Source organism: Danio rerio, chromosome 23, assembly GCF_052040795.2.
Source record: "Danio rerio strain M-AB ecotype USA chromosome 23, GRCz13ab, whole genome shotgun sequence".
Classification (NCBI taxonomy): Eukaryota; Metazoa; Chordata; class Actinopteri; order Cypriniformes; family Danionidae; genus Danio; species Danio rerio.
Window position 1 is genome coordinate 20,170,582 of NC_141043.1, and position 23,644 is coordinate 20,194,225.

Genomic DNA, 23,644 nt, shown 5'->3' on the forward strand with positions numbered 1-23,644 from the left:
AAGCAGCACATTGCTTTAAACTTTGATTAATCTGTATGCAGCATGTAGAGCTCTGGAGTCCGGATGTTCTCCAAAGATGTTAATATTCTACATTAATTTTGTGCGTTATTTTTTTAAAGGTAAATAGAGGTTATACAGTGTCGTTATACGGAGGGCACGTCTATTTAAAAAAAAATTAAAAAAGAAAAGAAAAAACTCTGCAAGTTCTGAAAGAGATCAAGCCTCAGCCAGGTCAGAAAACATGACTCAAAAGTAACTTATAACTAGGGCCAGACGGAATCTGCGTACATCTTTTGCTATTTCTGCGCAGAATTTTGTTAAAAATCTGCGAATTTATGCGGACTAATTTTGAGAGTATCATAACTAAAACCTTAATATATGAAATGAAAAATAACACCTTTTTAACTTGTATTTAATGTTTACAAAGTAAATCCAATTAGATCCACTTTATTTGGTAAACAAAGCAAGTCACTTGTAAAATATATCTACTAAACGACAGAAGATATTACTTTACTAACTGTATTGTAAATAAATTATATGAACATTTTCATATTAGTCAATAATATTACTAAATTTATTTTAAAAACTAAATTAGTATAAATGTACACACATTTACACAGGTAAATAAACAGAATCAATGATGAGCTAAAATCTGCGGAATTCCGTGTGGTCCTACTCATAAGTAATGTAACGCATTACTTAGTTACCATAAAAAGTAACTAACTAATGCAACTAGTTACTTTTTTGGCAGAGTAACTCAATATTATAATGCATTGCTTTCAAAAGTAACTTTCCACCTGGACATAATATACAGCTGAAGTCAGAATTGTTTGCCCCCCTGTTTTTTTTTCTCCCCAATTTCTGTTTAACTGAGAGAAGATATTTTTCAACACATTTCTAAACATAATTTTAATAAGTAATGTCTAATAACTGATTTATTTTATCTTTAGCATGATGACAGTAAATAATATTTAACTAGATATTTTTCAAGACACTTTATACAGCTTAAAGTGACATTTAATAGATTAACTAGGTTAATTAGGTTAACTTGTCAGTTTAGGGTAATTAGGCCAGTTTTTGTATAATGATGGTTTGTTCAGTAGACTATCAAAAATATATAGTTTAAAGGGGCTAATCATTTTGACCTTAAAATGGTTTTTAAAAAAATTAATAACTGCTTTTATTCTAGCCAAATAAAATACATAAGACTTTCTCCAGAACAAAAAAATATTATCAGACATACTGTGAAAATGTCCTTGCTCTTTTAAGCATCATTTGGGAAATATTTAAAAAAGAAAAAAAATTCAAAGGGGGCTAATAATTCTGACTTCAACTGTATGTACAGTATGTGTACTGTGTATATTTATTATGTATATATAATACACACATGCATATATTTAATAAAATGTTTATATATTTAAACAAATATTACAAATTATATTTAAACAGATAATAAATATATTTAAAACATACATATCTTATGTAAAATAAAATAGCATTTGATTAATCACTATTATTGTTTGCCCAGCACTCGTTCTATTTCATTTTTTATAGTTAGTTTTAGAGTTTAGTAATTCTAGTTAAGCAGAGTTAATTAGAGGCCATCCAGCGTAAACAACAAAAAAAGATAGACCATGTTTTATATACACATATAAAAGACATTTGTGTATATAGTAAACATGCTCTTGACTAAAACGCCATCTACTGTTTTTTTTTTTTTTTTTTTTTCTGAATAGTCGCCACAGAACACAGTTTTTGGCCACAGAACGAGTGCTTATTAATTCTGAAAAAAAGAAGTTCTCTGTTATTCACAGTTTCGTGTGACACATTACTTTTTGTCCCACATGAAAATTGCTTACAGATTGAGGGATAAATGCAGACTCTCTTCTATCTTCATGTAATAAGGCCTCTATAAATCACTTTTTTCAGCAAATTCTATTTTCCCTACTTTTGAAAAAGACACATTTAGCATTTAGTGTTTAAAATTCAACTACTGTATGCATTCATTCATCTTCTGCCACTTTTCCGGGGCCGGGTCGCGGGGGCAGCAGTCTTAGGAGAGAACCCCAGACTTCCCTATCCCCAGACACTTCCTCCAGCTCCTCCGGGGGGATCCCGAGGTGTTCCCAGGCCAGCCGAGAGAAATAGTCCCTCCAGCGTGTCCTGGGTCTACCCCGAGGCTGCCTCCTGGTGGGACATGCCTGGAACACCTCCCTAGGTAGGCGTCCAGGAGGCATCCGAAACAGATGCCCGAGCCACCTCAGCTGACTTCTCTTGATGTGGAGGAACAGCGGCTCTACTCCGAGCTCCTCCAGGGTGTCAGAGCTCCTCACCCTATCCATAAGAGTGCGCCCTGCCACCCTTTGAAGGAAACTCATTTCGGCCGCTTGTATCCGAGATCTTGTCCTTTCGGTCATGACCCAAAGCTCATGACCATAGGTGAGAGTAGGAACGTAGATTGCCCGGTAAATCAAGAGCTTTGCCTTTCGGCTCAGCTTCTTCTTCATCACAACGGACCGGTACTTCGACTGCATTACTGCTGCCGCTGCACCAATCCACCTGTCAATCTCACGTTCCATCCTTCCCTCACTCGTGAACAAAACTCCGAGATACTTAATCTCCTCCACCTAGGGTAAGGACTTTCCTCCAACCTGGAGATGGCAAACCACCTTTTTCTGGTGGAGCATCATGGCCTCGGACTTGGAGGTGCTGATTCTCATCGCAGCCGCATCACACTCGGCAGCAAACCGCCCCAGTGCATGCTGAAGGTCCATGTCTGATGAAGTCAACAGAACAACATCATCTGCGAATAACAGAGATGAAATCCTGTGTTCCCCAAACCGGACCCCCTCCAGCCCAAGGCTGCGCCTTGAAATTCTGTCTATAAAAATTATGAATAGAATTGGTGACAAGGGGCAGCCCTGCCAGAGTCCAACATGCACTGGAAACACATCTGACTTATTGCCGGCAATGCGAACCAGACTCCTACTCTGTTCACACAGGGACGAGACGGCCCTCAACAGATCGCCTCTGACCCCATACTCCCCAAGCACCCTCCACAGAATGCCGCGAGGGACACGATCGAATGCCTTCTCCAGGTCCACAAAACACATTCAAATATGCAATACATGATTAAACATTTCACATTCGATTGTCACCCAAATCGAATAGAAATGAGTCTAGCACAACTAACCTGTCTCTGCACTAGTGGGTGAAGAATTCAATGCTGGTCAAAGTCTTCATTAAATTAGGTAGATCTGACACTAACCAATCATAATGTCACCATTAACTCTCAGCCACCACAAGCCATTTTATACTTCTGGTAAATTTTCATTTGGTTTTTCACAATTGACCTCTTAATTTACCAAGATAACCCCTGTCATCCATTAACATTGTTATGTTTCTGTCCGCTTTAAACAAACACATTCAAGCTGCTTCTATATCAGATACATGCGTTTTATGGCCAGTTTATGAGTTGACATATGCATGTGTACAGGAGGATTAGTATATATTAGAAATCATTATTACTTAACTGATGTTATAAGTTGTATCTGCTCGTTGCTGTAAAATAATATTGTTAATATGTTATTGTTATTACAGTGACATATTAATTAGTATGATAATGTTAATAAAAATAACATAATTAATGATATTCAAAAAAATTATATGTAAATAAAGAAGGCGATTTGGAGTATATTTTACACGTAAGAAGATAACATGTTCATGTTTAATTTAATGTGCTACTTGTTAGTTGTTATTATTATCATTGGTAAAATGTACTAGCAATTTTAGTAAGGTCAGATTGTTTTGCTTTCCAGTAAATTCTACTTGTTTCCAGTAAAAACTACTTGTTTCAACAAGCACTTCTGAAAAATGGGAGAAAGTTCAGTTAGCAAAGAAAATAAATGACTCAAACTTTTCTTTATAAAAGGTATCAGTGTTAAATCGCCTGTACTCAAAAGTAGATCACCTCAATCCAAAGAGTAAATCACTACAGGTAAAACCATCAGTCATATCTTATATAGGTGACAATAACTGCTATTTACTGCTATTAGTAAGCCTATTCCAAAATGTCAAAATACTACAGTAAAGCATATTATAGCCTACTGAAAGGCTACATGTTTTTCTTTCAGGATTATCTTCACGAATACGAAGGTAAGGCAATATTATATTATTATATATATTAGTATTATATTGCAATCGCCAAAATAAAAATTATTATGTTAAATATTATATTATAAAATATAATATATAAAGTTTAAATATTATATAATATAATTGTTGTTTTAGTAAAGTGTATTATACTGTATATCTACAACACTTTGTTTGTATAGTAGTATTTACAACACTTTGAATACTACAACACACTGCAGTATTAACTAAAGTAAAATGATGATCTGTAACCAATATTGTCGTATACTTTAGTTTGTGCTATACAGTAAACTGGTGCATTGTAGTAGCACTTAGTATACCCTTGAGTTGTAGAAAACAAGCCTATTGGTTAATTTGTTACTATTGTTGTTGCATTCCCTATTAAACCAGCCTAAGCTGGTTGACCAGCCTGGTTTAAGCTGGGCATGGCTGGTTTTGGCCGGGCTTCCAGCCTGGCTAGGCTGGTGAAGCTGGTTTTTGCAGGTCATCTCCCATCCTGACCAGCCCAGGCTGAAAGTGGCCAAAACCCCTCTAAAACCAGGCTGGTCAACCAGCTAAAACCAGCCAACCAGCCTAGGATGGTTTAAGCTGTTTTTTTCAATGGGGTTACCACAGAAATAATTCCTATAGACTTCACTATATTTCAGTACACTGTAAAACTCAACATCTGAAAAGAATTTTGAACTCGGTGTTAAAAGTAATGAGTCAACTTAAATGGAGTAAGTTCACAGTACTCATATAGATACATTTTGAACTCAAATGGTTTGTAGCAATCAGTTTCCTCAAACGGTTTGATTTACCTTAAGTTTTTGGATTTTACAAAATTGTTTTCATGTGGGCTGTTAATTTTAACATTTGGTTAAGTTTAGATTTTAACTGGGTTAAATTAACAGTATAAATGTTAAAAGAGTAAAGATTGATGACAAACTTTGATGTTCAGTTGACAAAACCAGTCTGGTAGTTTAAAACCGCATGTAGAAAGCTTGAATAGAGCAGAAAAGACATCAGTTAGCATCTTGCTAACGTGTTTTTAGCATGTTTATCATTTTGATTGCACGCACTGACATATAGGATGTTTTCAGCTTTGTTTCACCATACTAACATGTTTTAGCATGTTGCTAGCATATTTCTAGCATACTTAGCCTAGGCTTTGCTTTAGTTAGCTGGATAGTTTAATAAATGAAAATCTAAACGTTTTGAATATGTAAGATAAATATTGGATAGATTTGACTCGCTCCATAACATTTGTGGAAAGCTTGAATAGAGTCGAAAAACATCAGTTAGCATATTGCTAACGTGTTTTTAGCATTTTGAGTTTATAATTTTGATAGAATGTAAATGAACATCTAAAAGTGTTATTGTGCATGTAAGATAAATATTTAAAAGGTTTGACTCACTCAATAACATTTGTGTTCTGTTTTACAAATTTGTCAAGCTTCATAATTAAATGCCATCACTGATGTGTACATACCAGTAGCTACATAATTGATATAGTATTTTAAAGGGTTAAATACATATACAGTAGTGGTTAAGGCCATCTCAAAGTCTGAGCAAATATACCAACCAGCTGTTTGCACAGTTTAAGATGCTGTTCAGTCAATACAGCACCAAATTGCGTAAGTAAAATCAATCATCACTAACCTCAGTGTGGCCTCAAAACTTACAGTGTAGCCAAAGACGTACAACAACAAAAAATCATGGCAGTGTTTTTAGAGTGATGTTTTCATGTACGATTATCACTTTGAAATGCTTTTGAAGAACACATTTGTCTGAAATCATATGAAACTCTGTCAGTTAAAATCAAATCGCTGCTTTCTGGGTTTAGGGTGTGTTGACATCCACGAAAAATGGTGCGTTCATTTTTGAGAGTTAATCCTGTGTGCTCCACCAAAATATTACAAAACTCCTGCTCTTCTTGCGCAACTGGTTCAAATGATCCAATGTTATCTGATGTTTATGAATGACAGTAGGCTCAATAAAATTTATTAATCTGCTGATTTTGAGATATATTCTTTAATGTCTTGTAAATCGTGTTTTATGCGTTTCATTCCAATGTTGTGCTCGATGTGCTATAGCATTTCTCTATACCAACAGAATTGAAATATTGTGAAATACTATTAGCTTTTCTTTGACTCTGACTTAGGAAGTGAAAAAGCTTCAGGCTGTGAATTGTTGTCATGAATCTGTCAGTGGGCAATAAATATGAGTGAAGACAGTGGTAATGTGCGTATGATGTTAAACAGACTCCATCTGAATAAATCCCGACTTGTTACTTGTCCTTTGATTTTTTTTTTCTTCCTCTGCAGGCCTGGCATGCTTGTTCACACCTGCCAAGCACTAAACACCTGGTGTGTGCGTGTGTGTGTGTGTGTGTGTGTGTGTGTGTGTGTGTGTGTGTGTGTGTGTGTGTGTGTGTGTGTGTGTGTGTTTGAATCGAAAAAGAGGTATGTGTGTAACTGAGAGTAGAGAAAGGATAGGGGAAAGTTACTGTTACTCTAGACTGCAAAAAGAGGAAGTTCAATTCCCACGAGAATTTACTAGACACCCTAAAGCAATTCCCCAACATCTGCCATTCACTTCTGGCAACTTTTGAGATAAAATGATATCTCATTGTCCACTGTGTATGTATAGCTGCACTTTTGGTGATAAGGAAATACATGGTGGACAGATTTCCATGGAAGTACTTGACTTGTGGGCAGTTGCATGACATTTAAAGAGGGTTTTTTTATATAAAGGTATAAAGGTTGAGAAGGGTTTCAATCATTAAAGGTGGTTGGAAGATGTTGTAAATCTCAATTCTACTGCCCAAATTGGTAAATGGACAAATGAGGGAAATGTTCTAGTTTTCTCTAAAAGTTTAATATTGACTCTTCAAAATCATTGAAATTAATCATGTGAAATTGATCTCTGCTTTTGGGCCAGATTACAGACTTCCTGGAGGTCACTGAGAAACGTGGGATTTTCTTTAAGTAAAAGAATGCCAGTTCTACCTTTGTTCAAAATTGTACATTTTACTAATGCCTGAGGCAGCAGAGAAAAACACTAAACTGTCATTCAAATCTGTTAGAGATATTTTAGAGATATGATGGAGATATTGATGCTTTTTTGTGTTCTTGTTTCCCCCATCCAAGTTGTGTAACAATAAAATAAACAAAAATACAAAATAATAAGTAAATCAATCAATCAATTAATAAATGAGTAAATAACAATGTCTTATTTATTAACAGCGTATAAAGTACTTGTTCATGCTTTTATCAGCAGCAGGGTGGATTACTGTAATGAACTCCTTACTGGCCTTCCCAAAAAGAGAGTCAGACAAATGCAGCTCATCCAGAACTCTGCTGCCAAAATTCTGACAGAAAATCAGAGTAAATCAGGTCTTTACACCGGCACCAGTTACATGTGCTCCAACATTAGGCATGATCAAATCAAGACTGAAAACATGTCTGTTAAGCCTTTTCTAATGCCTTTACTAATTGAGCACAGTGCTATGTGCGACAGACCGCACTATTATGTCTTTTTTTTCAACCCATAAAGAGTTTTCTCTTGATATGTGTGAACAGTTTTTAAATTATTTTGTTGATAAAATTGTCACAGTGAGATCACATATTTTACTTCCCTCGGTCGACCCAGCTACCACTACTATGTGCTCTGCTGTTTTTAAGCAGTTTGAGCCTGTATCTCTTGCGTCTTTAAGAGATATTCTTGTCAAGATGAAACCATCTACTTGTGGTACTGATGTTGTTCCTGCACATTTTTTAAAGAGTGTTTTTGAATCAATTGCTCCTTCAATTCAGAAATTATAAATGCCAGTCTCACTACTGGTGTTGTACCATGCAGATTTAAACATGCAGTAGTTGAACCACTGATCAAAAAGGCAAATTTAGGAAAGTTCAGTTCTTGCTCATTTTAGACCCATATCAAAACTCCCATGCCTTTCTAAAGTTTTAGAGAAGGTGGTATTTATACAACTGCATTCATTTTTAGACCTACATTGGTTTTACGAAGTGTTCCAGTCTAGTTTTAAATCTTGTCATGGCACTAAAACAGCACTTGTAAAAGTTTTTAATGACTTGTTGCTAGCCACTGACACAGGACATGGTGCTGTTTTTTTGCTCTTAGATCTTACAGCTGCTTTTAACACAGTAGACCATAATCAATTCTTAATGAAATTAAATATCGCACATTTGTGTGTGTGTGTGTGTGTGTTTAAGGTAAAGAGGTTTAAGGTGTGGGTGTGTGTTTAAGGTAAAGAGGGGGGAATTAAGGATTGCTATAAGGATATGCTACTGAAAGAAGCTCGTCTATGGTGCTGATTTGGTTTAGTCCGTTTACTTATGTCTCATGTCTTTGGACTGTGGGAGAAAACAGGAGAACCTTGGCGAAACCAACACGAGCATAAAATGGACTCCACACAATACTGTTAACTGGCCTGGTAAAGATCCGAACCAGAGACAATCTTGCAACAGTGAAGCAACAGTGCTTACCACTAGGATGCCGCACCCCCCTAAAGAGGGAAAAAAAAGGGGAGAAGGGGTGGAAGGGGGATCCGTCAAGATAAAAATAACTAAGGTAGGACACTTTGGTTATTTATAGTAAGTTAGGAATCTTCTGATTGGTAAATACCTTAGCTAATGCTAGACCAGCCGTGTCAATCATGAGCATGTGATCCTCTCGAAATTAGTTTATAAATAAACTTCAATCAGTTAAATATACTGTAGATTAAAGATTTTATTTGGTGAAAATCTACAAGGAAATTTCTCTTCAGAAAAGGTTTTCATTTGTTGATAATGTAAACACTTGGGACATCTGATCGCACATTTATTTTACTACACAGCTTTTATAATTTCATAACTAAGAATGTGTTTTTTTTACTATTTAAAAATATTTCTATTGAACTGTAGTATCATAATTTACCAACTACACCAACACTGGAAATATATCACATTGCAGAACAAAAATAGGACTAATAGTGTCCGGCTTCAATATGTTTTATATTTTTATTTGTTATATTTATTTTACTATATTTCAATCCTTTTTGCAGTTTTTCTCCCAACAATCAACACACACTCACACACACACACACACGCGCACACACACACACAAACGCACACACAATACTTTAAAAAATAAATAACAAATGTTCTGGCTGGCCTGTCAATGGCACCATAAATAAGCCAGGGTGAGAAATGGGACTTAAGCAGTTGCTCAGAAAAGGAAGACGAGGGTTTAGCACTTCAGCAGCCCCAAACAGAAGCTCATGGTCTGAACAGTTTCTAACAGGAAACAAGGCCAGTGTGGCTCCTACAGTCTTCCTCTTTCATACGTGTATATACAGCCCTGCTCTTCTCCCATCTGCGTTTCTCACAGCCGCTCTCATTCAGACTGTTCCTTTCACTCTCTCTCGCAGTCTCTCGTCCACTGGAGAATAATTGATGGCTTCTTCTGTGAGTTGCAGACCACAGACATCAGTGTGCCGTGTAGATTGGGACTGTGGTGCGCTGCGGGATTTCTGCAGTATTTCAGCCCCCAGGCACTTTGACCTTAATCTGGGCAGAACAGACGGAGGAAGGAAGGAAGAAGGGCCTCAAGTTGACCGCCTTGAGAAAGTGTGATTTTAAGTATGCTGAATATTACATAAAACACAGACAGTGGAGATATATAGATAAAAAATAAGACAAAAACGGCCATGATTATTTAACACCTGCTATTAAAATAAACATTCGGTTTTAAATACTCCTGTATACCTGTATGTCGTCTCAGTACCCTGAAACCTTCCTTCATCTTCAGGACACAAATTAGGATTGTCAATTGTCATGAGATGTTCAAAGTCCAGAAAAGGTAGACACGAGGAAGAGAGGAAGACACCATTTATTTATTTTTTTTTTGCACAAAAGTAGTTGTGGAGCTTCACATAATTACCCAATACAAATTTTGGGTTCATTTTCTGGACTTTAAACGTTAAAGGGTTGTTTTTTGGAGGATGAGAGAGCTCTCAAATTGCATCTAAAATATTTTCATTTGCCTTCTAGAGATGAATGAAGGTCTCAGGAGATTTGAAAGGCACTCATGCGGAAGAACGTGTTCAAACAGCTACAGAAAAGCCAGATACTCCACCTATTGACCTGATTAACCTTCACCCTAATCCCAAACTAACAACCAAAGAGTGCTGGTCAGATGTGGCTAGTCTTTGGTTTCATGAGTCAGTTATTTTCATTTATTATGATTTGGCCAGTTTATTATGTTTTGCCTAAGCACAAAATTATTTTCATTAAAAAATACTATATTTCCATGTTAACCTTATAAATTTAAATAAATAAGCAGTGCACCCAACCTGGATGGATTCAAACCTGGATGCTTTTTTTTTAAAGGTTATTTTTGAAGATATTGCTTGCCAAATAGTTTTTTGGCTGGAATAACATTCTGTAACAAAACAAAAACACAACATGTACAGTTGAAGTCAGAATTATTAGCCCCCCTGAGTACTTAGACTGCTTGTTTATTTTTTCCCCAATTTCTGTTTAACGGAGAGCGAATGTTTTCAACACATTTCTAAACATAATAGTTTTAATGCCAGGTAATCATCTTAACCACACTTTTTAAAGAACCAAAATATGTCCAAAACTCTTATTTTTAAAATACAAATTTATTACATTATATGCAGTTGAAGTCAGAATTATTAGCCCCCTTGAATTATTAGCCCCTCTGAATTATTAGCCCCTCTGTTTTTTCCCCAATTTCTGTTTAACGGAGAGAAGATTTTTACAACACATTTCTAAACATAACAGTTTTAATAACTCATCTCTAATAACTGATTTATTTTATCTTTGCCATGATGACTGTAAATAATATTTTACTAGATATTTTTCAAGACACTTCTATACACCTTAAAGTGACATTTAAAGGCTTAACTGGGTTAATTAGGTGACCTAGGCAGGTAAGGGTAATTAGGCAAGTTATTGTATAACGATGGTTTGTTCTGTAGATTATCGAGAAAAAATATAGTTTAAAGGGGCTAATAATTTTGTCCCTAAAATTGTGTTTAAAAAATTAAAAACTGCTTTTATTCTAGCTGAAATAAAACAAATAAGACTTTCTCCAGAAGAAAAAATATCATCAGACATACTGTGAAAATTTCCTTGCCCTGTTAAACATCATTTGGGCAATATTTAAAAAAGAAGAAAAAAAATTGAAGGGGGCTAATAATTCTGACTTCAACTGTATATGCATAAAGTGCCTGTGCTAGCATAAAAGTTCATGTGTATTAATTTCCATGTTAAAATAAAAATAGTTCCTTATAATAATGTTCAAAAGATCGCTCTTTTTTTACAGTAATTTGCTGTAATTATGCTGCCAGCCTTAACTTTACAATAATATTTTGAACACAAAAACATATTACTGTGAATATTTACAGTTAAATCCTGTAAATTGATAGATAGATAGATAGATAGATAGATAGATAGATAGATAGATAGATAGATAGATAGATAGATAGATAGATAGATAGATAGATAGATAGATAGATAGATAGATAGATGATAGATAAATATAAAAAATATATATATTAAAAAATATAGACACAGCTGAAGTCAGAATTATTAGCACACCTTTGAATTTTTTCCTTTTTTAAATATTTCTCAAATGATGTGTAACAGAGGAAGGAAATTTTCACAGTATGACTGATAATTTGTTTTCTTCTGGAGAAAGTCTTATTTGCTTTATTTCGGCAAGAATAAAATCAGCTTTTAATTTTTAAAAACCATTTTAAGGTCAAAATTATTAGCCCCATTAAAATACTGAATTAAGTCAGTACTAAAGCCAATCTAATCAAGCTAATCTAACAAAATTAAAAAAAATTCAAATTTATGTTACAGAAAAATATTTTTAAAATAGCAAAAATCAAGAGAAACAAAAAATATATAAAATGTTTTAGTTTGCGGTCTGTAGGGGTAGTTTACAGTTTAACCCAAAGAAACAGTGGTAGAGCTGTCACCTCACAGCAAGAAGGTCGCTGGTTCGAGCCTCAGCTGGGTCAGTTGGCGTTTCTGTGTGGAGTTTGCATGTTCTCCCTGCGTTCGCGTGAGTTTCCTGCAGGTGCTCCGGTTTCCCCCACAGTCCAAAGACATGCAGTACAAGTGAACTGGGTCGACAAATTGTCCGTAGTGTAAGAGTGTGAATGAGTATGTATGGATGTTTCCCAGAGATGGCTTGCGGCTGGAAGGGCATCCGCTGCAAAAACGTGCTGGATAAGTAGAGGTTCATTCTGCTGCGGTGACCCCGGATTAAGAAAGGGACTAAGCCGAAAAGAAAATGAATGAATGAACCTAAATGTATTAACTTTCTATTTCTAAAAATAAATTTTTGTTCAAGGGCACCAAAATATATTACTATATTATAATATGTTTACTGAAAAAAAATTTATATATATATATATATATATATATATATATATATATATATATATGTATATGTATATGTATATGTGTGTGTGTGTGTGTGTGTGTGTGTGTGTGTGTGTGTGTGTGTGTGTGTGTGTGTGTGTGTGTGTGTGTGATTATAAGAGAAAAAACTACCACAAAATAATCATGTCATGAGAGGTTATTAATTAATTTATTTTCTTTTAGGCTTAGTCCCTTCATAAATCTAGGGTCGTCACAGAGGAATGAACCACCAACTATTCCTGCATATGTTTTACGCAGCAGATGCCCTTCCAGCTGTAACGCATCACTGGTAAACACCCATGCACACTCTTTCACACTCTACAGCCAATTTAGCTTATTCAATTCACCTGTATTGCATGTCTTTGGACTTGTGGGGGAAACCTGAGCACCCGGAGGAAATCCACACCAAGACAGAAAGAACATGCAAACTCCACACAGAAATGTTAACTGACCAAGCCGAGGCTTGAACCATTGACCTTCTTGTTGGGAGGTAACAGCGCTACCCACTGCACCACCGCGTTGCTCCTCCTGATTGTTTATTTTATATAAAAAATGTGTGAAAGATATGTGATAACAGGAAGATCACAAAATATCTTAATTCTCACAAGGATGTGTGTTCTGTGTTCCCTTGTCTTTCAGATTTCATTTTTCCAAGGTAACCCAAGCTTCACAAGTCCATTCTCTGCATTCTTGGAATTGAGAAACAGCTTGTTTTCATTGCTTTGTTTTATTTTGTGAAACCTTGCTATATATACACAGAATGATGGTTTATAAAAGCTACAAGCCCAGTGAAGCATTGATTTACAGTCAGTTTATAACAGTAAAGGGGATCGTCTAGCACCTTGCAAATCCCTTAATTGTTACTATAATATCTGATGTAAAGAGAGTTTATTGACTATATCTTGTCTATAAACTGCTACATTATCTAACACTCATCTCTTGTTTTCTCTTGTCAGTTGCTCGTCTGCTGATATTCAGCCTCTATCATCCCAATGCTTGCCCTCCTCTTAGAAGCCCATTCTCTGTCCCAAGGCCAATCCTCCCCCTCTGCTCTCCTGTCCTCCACCGCTCAGGCTGGCGCAAGGAGGCAGGGCACAGAATAATGTCGATGCCAAAACACACTTCAACTACAGCACTTCTCTTTGTTACAGCCTCTTCTGAGGGAATTTATTTGCTCTATGGTGGTTCATGCTGTCAGGAACTGAGAGAAGGAAAACAAAACAAAAAGTTTCAAAAACACAGATATTCTATTTTAAGCATAATCAAGAAGGCAAAATATGTTTGCTGTAGATACATACCTTACAGATGAAAGCATAAAACACCTTAGCAAAATTAATTAAATGACAATTGTCATCTTACAATAGAGAATACTTTATGTAAAAGTTTAGTACACAGCTCTCAGGAATACTTTATTCTAATTGGTCAATCGCGACATTGCACTGTATATTATAACAAATATAGGCTACTGAAACTAGGCTTATCCGGGTGCTACGAGTCATATTGAAAATATTCATATTTATTATATGTTAATTTAAGCTGCCGTTTTTGACTGTTTGGCGCCATCTTGCGACTGAACTATGAGTAGGTTAGTGCAGGGCAGGCTGCATTAAGCCGTTTTTTTTTATCAGCTTTACATTTGATGAAAGCATCAATATGTCTGATTGGTAAGTTTAGTGGCGACTAACTGTGTAATAAGCGGGATATTGTTCATCATAATATAGTATAATATAATATAATATAATATAATACTATATAATATAATATAATATAATATAATATAATATAATATAATATAATATAATATAATATAATATAATATAATATAATACTATATAAAATAATATAATATAATATAATATAATATAATATAATATAATACTATATAATATAATATAATATAATAATATATAATAAAATATAATGTAATATAATATAATATAATATAATATAATATAATATAATATAATATAATATAATATAATATAATATAATATAATACAGTATAATATAATATAATATAATATAACATAATATAATATAATATAATATAATATAATATAATATAATATAATATAATATAATATAATATAATATAATATAAGGTAATTTAATATAATATAATATAAAATAATATATACATTATTTGGGCTAAGATATGTATACATGTTTTATTTATATATTATTAGGCTATTGAGAAAATAATACTATTATAATATATTATTTCGGAATCGAAGAAAGAGGATAAAATTTCTCAGTTTAGTAATGTATTAAAGTGGAACATTTTATTTTCTTTAATATGGTACTAATCAGGATAATCATGTTTTATAATATATAGTTTATTCCATACTTCTGCAGTATTATAACCTTTATTTTAACAGCTAAGCTGATACATTGAGATTAAAAATCTATTTTACAAGAGCGTCCTGGTCAAGACTAGGTGGTCTATGTCACATAGGTGTAACAGACAACAAACAAAAAACAATCACCACTTACAGTAACATGAATCACACATTGACAAGCAAGATATTCAAAACATCTACAAGTCTGTGTTTCAATTTCTAAATCATTTATACTCTTTTTACAAGCATTTAGTGAAGTCAATCCTTTAAACTGCAACTTTGTTTGTTGATTGTTCCATGCAAAAGGAGCTGTGTATTTAAAAGCCTTTTTTGCATGTCAGTTCACACTTTAGAAACAAACAGTAAACACATATCTTGTGACTGAAAGCCATAGCTAAGGACAGGTTTTGGAGATATGATGGGAGTAAACCCAATAAAGATTTGTAAACAAAGATATGCCAATGCTTGAGCCTACGAATGAAGTCTATATTTATTATATTATATTATATTATATTATATTATATTATATTATATTATATTATATTATATTATATTATATTATATTATATTATATTATATTTATTTTATTTTATTATATTATGTTATATTTATTATATTTATTATATTATATTATATTATATTATATTATATTATATTATATTATATTATATTTATTATATTATATTATATTATATTATATTATATTATATTATATTATATTATATTATATTATATTATATTTATTACATTATATTATATTATATTATATTATATTATATTATATTATATTATATTATATTATATTATATTATGGCGAGGCAATGGCGCAGTAGGTAGTGCTGTCGCCTCACAGCAAGAAGGTCGCTGGTTCGAACCTCGGCTCAGTTGGCGTTTCTGTGTGGAGTTTGCATGTTCTCCCTGCCTTCGCGTGGGTTTCCTCCTGGTGCTCCGGTTTCCCCCACAGTCCAAAGACATGCATGTCTGAAAATTTTATGTAGATGTTTCCCCGAGATGGGTTGCGGCTGGAAGGGCATCCGCTGCGTAAAAACTTGCTGGATAAGTTGGCGGTTCATTCCGCTGTGGCGACTCCGGATTAATAAAGGGACTAAGCCGACACGAAAATAAATGAATGAATGAATATTATATTATATTATATTATATTATATTATATTATATTATATTATATTATATTATATTATATTATATTATATTGTGTTTCCCAGTGATGGGTTGCAGCTGGAAGGGCATCCTCTGCGTAAAACATGTGGTAGATAAGTTGGTGGTTTATTCCGCTGTGGAGACCCCAGATTAATAAAGGGCCTAAACGAAAAAGAAAATGAAAAAAATGATTGAATATATTATGTATTAGTGTAAAAAGTGTTCCTTGTATTATATACGTACCAGACCTGGCTGACTGCAGTTATGCGCATTAGACACTAGAGGCCAGCATTGACTATACTGTTCTAAAACTACGGGTCTCATTAAGAACGAGACTGTCTGCAACAAGAAAGGCCAAATTAGGGTGAAGAAAACGAAGGGCAGATTACAAAAGATGGAGCTGGAGCGAAGGATGTGAACATGGGAGAGAGGATGGTGAAAGAAGGAGAGGACAGTCTAATTTAAGTTGTGAGAAAAGGGTCATATGGTGAAGCCAAGGGCACAGAGCTGTAGCACCTCAAATGAGACTTCAAAAAACACACTTCCTGTGATGGCCTGCGCAGACCAACCCACGCCTGCTGCACTGAAGAGAAGTAAAAAAGAAAGAAATAAGAGTCTGTCGGAGAGAAAAGAAAATTCACTTTGTATGCTGCTGTGGACAAAGGCTGGAGATTTTCACCTTTCCTCTGAAATGTTCAGAAAAATAACAGTGAAAAGAAGCCGAAGTAAAAGTACAAGGACGAGAAAAAAGGGAAGCTGAATCAACACAAAGCCCAAATAAAACAACTGGTTTCCTGGAAAGAAAGTAACTGGCCGATTGATTCCTCCATCTAACACATTATTGTCTGTAAACACCTTGATACAGGGAGTTGAGAGGATTGTACACTGCATGCTTGCTTGACCTGAAGGCAGGTAAGAGGGAAAGTTCAGAGAAAAGGGACTGATAATAAATCCATCGAGAGTGTTACTGTTAAGGAGCATCTTTAATTGCAGGTGATCCTAAAAGAGAGATGTGTTCATTAGTGTTTATTAGTGTTTATTTCTGGACGTTTCTGAGTGGGTGTTTCTATAAATGGATCTGAAGATGAACTAACATGTCAGTTTCTGTTCTTGTTAGCCCTCGTGTAAGTTAGCTATATAACAGACTACATCATTTATTTACTTAATATTTTAGTTATTTTCTTGATCACATTAGCCTCAGATTTGACAGATATCTTTAGTATAGAGGAAGAACCATATGTCGGCCAAATGATAGCCCTTGAAAAAACGTAGTTATTAACCATCGTTTTACTACAAATCTATAAATGTGGTTGTAAGTCAAGAATTGAGCATTTGTAGCTGCAGTTAGAAACTGCTTACTAACGTTTATTAATGTAGATTTAATGCATAACAGATAATAAATTCACTATTTGCTAATGCTTAATAAATGGTTTATAGTGTGTAGTTATTATAAAGTGTTACCCTATTTTTTTATATTTAGTTAAACAATGCAGGCTCGCAGCCAGTCTGGTGAATCTTTTTTCACAAAATGGAACCTTTTTGCAGTTCTTCATCTAATTTTAGAGACATTTTAGCTCTTTTTAAGTTAGCTTAGCTTGCCAGATAATCATCATAACCACACTTTTTAAAGAAACAAAATATGTCCAAAACTCTTATTTTTTAAAATACAAATTTATTACATTGTATGCAGTTGAAGTCAGAATTATTAGCCCCTCTGTTTTTTCCCCAATTTCTGTTTAACGGAGAGAAGATTTTTTCAACACATTTCTAAACATAACAGTTTAAATAACTCATCTCTAATAACTGATTTATTTGATCTTTGCCATGATGACTGTAAATAATATTTTACAAGATATTTTACAAGACACTTCTATACAGCTTAAAGTGACATTTAAAGGCTTAACTAGGTTAATTTGGTTAACTAGGCAGGTTAGGATAATTAGGCAAGTTATTGTATAATGATGGTTTGTTCTGTAGATTATCAAAAAAAAAAAAAGCTTAAAGGGAATAATATTTTTGACCTTAAAAATTAAAAACTGCTTTTATTCTAGCCGAAAAAAAAAAATCAAAATATTATCAGATACTGTAAAAAATGTCCTTGTTGTGTTAAACATAATTTGGAAAATATAAAAAAAAAAAAGGAAATTCAAAGGGGGGCTAATAATTCTGACTTTATCTGTATCTTTAGAAAACAACAACATAAGAATCTGTTAAAGTTTTTAATTAAAACTGTAGCCAGTTGTAATTTATTAGGCAAACAACAAACTGGCCAGCACAATCAACGTTCTGCATTTCAATTACACTCCCTCAGTCAGAATTTGGCTATTTAAATAATAAAAAAAATTTAAATAAAATAATCATAAAAGAGGTTCATGACTTTTATTTGATTGAAAATTCATGGTATATTCATTCATTTTCTTGTCGGCTTAGTCCCTTTATTAATTCGGGGTCACAACTTATCCAGCACATTTTTACACAACGGATGCCCTTCCAGACGCAACCCATCTCTGGGAAACATCCACACACACACAAACACTACGGACAATTTAGCTTACCCAATTCACCTGTGCCGCATGTCTTTGGACTGTGGGGGAAATCGGAGCACCCGGAGGAAACCCACACGAACGCAGGGAGAACATCTCCACACAGAAACGCCAACTGAGCTGAGACTCGAACCAGCGACCCAGTGACCTTTTTGCTGTGAGGCGACAGCACTTCCTACTGTGCCACTGCATCGCCTCATGGATAACAACAAAAGCCAAATTAGTATTCAAATAATTGTAATTTGGGCCACTTTTGGTGCTTCACACGTTAATTTTTTTTAGGTCTAATAAGGTCCAAGATTTAGAATAAAAGTTACTTGCAAAATGTTTTTTCTATTTACAAACAGTAACTAAAGATGACTTCACTAACATCTAATTGTGTTTTGGATGTTGGACTCATGGAAAATACAAGTTTGCATAGGCCAAAACTGAGCTCACATTTTATTTTGATGGTCCGATTGTTGAATTTAAGTTACATTGAATCTACATGCCAACTAATTCTCAATAGATTATAAGTAGACTGTAAGGTTGGGGTTAGGGTTAGTGTAAGTTGACATGCTCTTGCAAAGTTTCTTTTAGTCAGTTAAATATCTGTTGAAGGTGCAGAATCAACAGATATGAAGCAAACAATCTACTAATACTCAAATGGACCATCAAAATAAAGTGTTACCAAAACTAATTAACTGCAGTCACACCGATGTGACGGAGGATTTGACTCTTAAAGCCTTTTTCAATGGGTTATTTTCACAATTTATCACAATTTATTAGCAATAAAAATATGACAACTTAGCTCATGTATGGGACAAATTCTGGACTTTTGTCATTGAAGGTTGGCTCTTTCTAACCATCCAACCCCCCAATGCACATAATGTTTTGAGTAGAATAAAAATAATGGAGGGCTACACTGTGGTGCAGTGGGTAGCGCTGTTGCCTCACAACAAGAATGTTGCTGGTTCAAGCCCCGGCTGGGTCAATAGTCATTTCTGTCTGGAGTTTGCATGGGTCTTCTCCAGGTGCTCCGGTTTCCCCCACAGTCTAAAGACATGCGGGACAGGTGAATTGAATAGGCTTAATTGGCCATAGTGTACTGTATGTGTGTGAATGACTGTTTCCCAGTACTGGGTTGCAGCTGGAAGGGCATCCGCTGTGTAAAACATATGCTGGATAAGTTGGCAATTCAATCCACTGTGGCAACCCCTGATTAATAAAAGGACTAAGCTGAAGGAAAATGAATGAATGAATGAATGAATAAAAATAATGAAATCTGATTCAAGTAGATCATCCAAATGGGTGTTTAGTCCATGTCTGTTGGCTTTGCAACTGTTTATAGTAAGTATATGCCCAACGTTAAGTAGATGATGTTTTATTTGTAAGATATGCCCCCCCCCTCTCCCCCAATACTTAGCTGCGGCTGGAAGAGCATCCACTGCATAAAACATATGCTGGAAAAGTTGTCGGTTCATTCCGCTATGGCAACCTCTGCTAAATCAGTGACTTAGCTGAAGGACAATGAATGATTGAACGTAAAGCTAACCAATCGATCTAACACACATCCAATCACCAACAATACATCTCAATAAAACTTTTAGCCGAATTATATTCATAACTAATATTATAACAATCTGTTGTCTAACGCGTGTTTGTAGACAGCTACAGTAGGGTCTGCTTGTTTAAATATATAAGAAATATACATACAGAAATGTACATATTTTTCTGCTTGGCCATTAAACATCTTTATCGTTTAGTCCTATATAAGTCTGAATTTTCATTTTTCATTGTTTAAAAAAATTCTTAAGAAGTCCTAAATTTGACTTGGTAAAACCTGCAGAAACCCTGATGATGCAAAACTAGTGAGTTAGCGGTTCAGGGAGGCATCTGTAAATTTATATTAGGCAATTGAATGTATTATACTTCAGTTATTAAAAAACAACAGTCAGTCACAGAGCTGAACATATTCGTAATCAGCTGTTGGCGTCGATGCTAACACTGTAGTCAACACTGTATTTATAGGTCACTAAGGGTCTTGCTTTATTTTTTTTTCCATTTTTCATCAGTGTACATATGTGTTTGTCTTTTGTTTTTAGCATTGCACTGTTTTTACAGGTGTTACCTATGAGGAAAGGATCTCAGTGTTTGGGTCTTATTGTTTTTAACAGCAATTATGGAAACATCTAATACATATCCCTTTACGACAACAAATCTATAGTAATTTATGGTAAATACTGTAGTGTTTTTGAACAATACTATAGTAAAGTACATCAATTAATCTGTTTGGTAGTTTTGTAGTTGCTCTGTTAATACAACAAATATACTGTAGTATTATAAACACTTTTCTACAAATATAAAGCAATATAAAGCAAATCCCCCTCAGCCATTTTATTAGGTACACCTGTCCAACTGCTTGTTAATGCAAATTTCTTATCAGCCAATCACTTGGCAGCAACTCAATGCATTTAGGCATGGTCAAGATGATTTGCTGCAGTTCAAACTGAGCATCAGAATGGGGAAGAAAGGTGATTTAAGTGAATTTGAACATGGCATGGTTGTTGGAGCCAGACAGGCTGGTCTAAGTATTTCAGAAACTGCTGATCTACTGGGATTTTCACGCACAACCATCTCCATAGTTTACATAGAATGGTCCAAAAAAGAGAAAAATATCCAGTTAGTGGCAGTTCTGTGGGCTAAAATGCCTTGTTGATGCCAGAGGTCAGATAAAAATGGCCAGACTGGTTCAAGCTGATAGAATGGCGACAGTAACTCAAATCACCACTCGTTAAAACCAAGGTATGCAGAAGAGCATCTCTAAATATACATTCAACCTTGAGGCGGATGGGCTACATCAGCAGAAGACCACACCAGGTGCTCCTGTCAGCTAACAACAGGAAACTGAGGCTACAATTCACACAGACTCACCAAAACTAGACAATAGAAATTTGGATTTTTAATTTTTCCATTTCTGCTGCGACATTCGTATGGTAGGGTCAGAATTTGGTGTCAACAACATGAAAGCATGAATCCATTCTACCTTGTATCAACGATTTAGGCTGCTGGTGATGGTGTAATGTTGTGGGGGATATTTTCTTGCCACACTTTGGGCCCATTAGTACCAATTGAGCATTGTGTCAATGCCACATTACACACAACAGTATTGTTGCTGACCATGTCCCTCCCTTTATGACCATAGTGGACCCATCTTCTGATGGCCACTTCTAACAGAATAATGTGCCATGTCATAAAACATGAATCATCTCAGTCTGGTTTCTTGAACATGACAATGAGTTTACTGTACTCAAATGGCCTCCACACTCACCAGATCTCAATCCAATAGAGCACTTTTGGGATGTGGTGGAATGGGAGATTATTAGCATCATCATGGATGTGCAGCTGACAAATCTGCAGCATCTGCATGATGCTATCATTGTCAGTATGGACCAAAATCTCTGAGGAATATTTCCAGTACCTTGTTTAATATATGCCACAAAGGATTAAGGCAGTTCCGAAGGCAAAAGGGTCCAAACCAGTACTAGTAAGGTGTACCTAACAAAGTGGCTGGTAAGTGTATGTATACAGTACATTATGCTACAATGCACCACAGTTTACTGTAGTAAACACTAAGGTATACTACAGTATTTATTGCAGTTTATCAGTTCACTATAGTTGTAAGACTACAGTATGATGTTGCATTAATTAACAAAGAGTTGTAAACACTGTAATATATACAGTTCATAATGTTTGAGCATCGATATTGCAATGTGTGTATCTGCAATAGTCCTAATGCAGGATTGAATTATTTATTAAAAATTTATTAAAAAAAAGATTAAGATATTGTTAAATAATATTATTATTTTTGTTATTATATCATGATTGTTCAACTTCTGTACTTAAATACTGTTGGATTCCCCAGAAAACCATAAAGCACTGTTCATTTTTTTTTTTTTTGCTTATAATTTATTAATTTATCATAATTTATTCAGATGTACTGCACAGAAAAATACTTGATTATCCCAGTCAATCTAAATTAAGATTTTTTTTTCCAAATACAGCTATTCAGATCTTCTGCTAAAACTCTATTCATATCACAATATATATAATGGCAAAACAAAACAACGCAATGTTAGAGTTTTCCAATATCGAGCAGCCCTACTCTTTACTATTGTATTTACTATAGTATTTTATTCATGTGGGTGAGCATTAAAACATGGTAAAAGACAAAAACACTTTCTTTATAGTCATCGCAAAGAATCTTACACTGATGAAGGCTTATCTAATGCTAAGAGTTCCACCATCTTGATCGCTATCTTTTCCTCTTCGACCTGGGGAGCATCATGGCACATGCATTTGAAGTGCATTCCAGGTCTTTGGTGTCTCCGGGCACCATTTTGATTATGGAAGATGGATAGAGGATCGTTAAACAGCTATTATGGCCGTGTACAGTCTTAGGACAGCCCGGTAATGAGGTGCAGCGCATGGGATTGATGGGTGTTTGGCTCCATAGTGTTGCAAGAGACCAGGGCTGCCCTAGATTTGGCCACTGGGACAACGCGAAACAGACAAACAATGAATCGGCGTCAAGAACAGATCATCAGTTAGCCTGTATTTTTGCTAGCGCTCATGCAGAACACAGGTCAGGGTATAAACAATATGACCCACCCTCACCTCCACACATATCTCAGCAATCATTTTGGTGTTTGATATGGGATGTCTTGTTTCGGTTGTGAAAAGATTGATTGCTCTGCGCAGTAGTCTTGTTACCTCAGTCTCACTCCTCATCTGTCATTCTCAACATCGCATCTTTCCGAATCAATTTTGGTACTTTTATTTTCAACTGCTGCCTGACACACAGTCGACACTCTTGTGATGACACTGTGAGATATTGATCAATCAGACATATCTAGAGTTCTCCCCCTATTCAGCTTCCTGTAAAAGATGAGGCTGGAGATCTGCTTGTGCATTGAACACCTGCTGGCATGCAAACGGATGGCCACAGCAACACTTGTGGTGGATGTTCTCT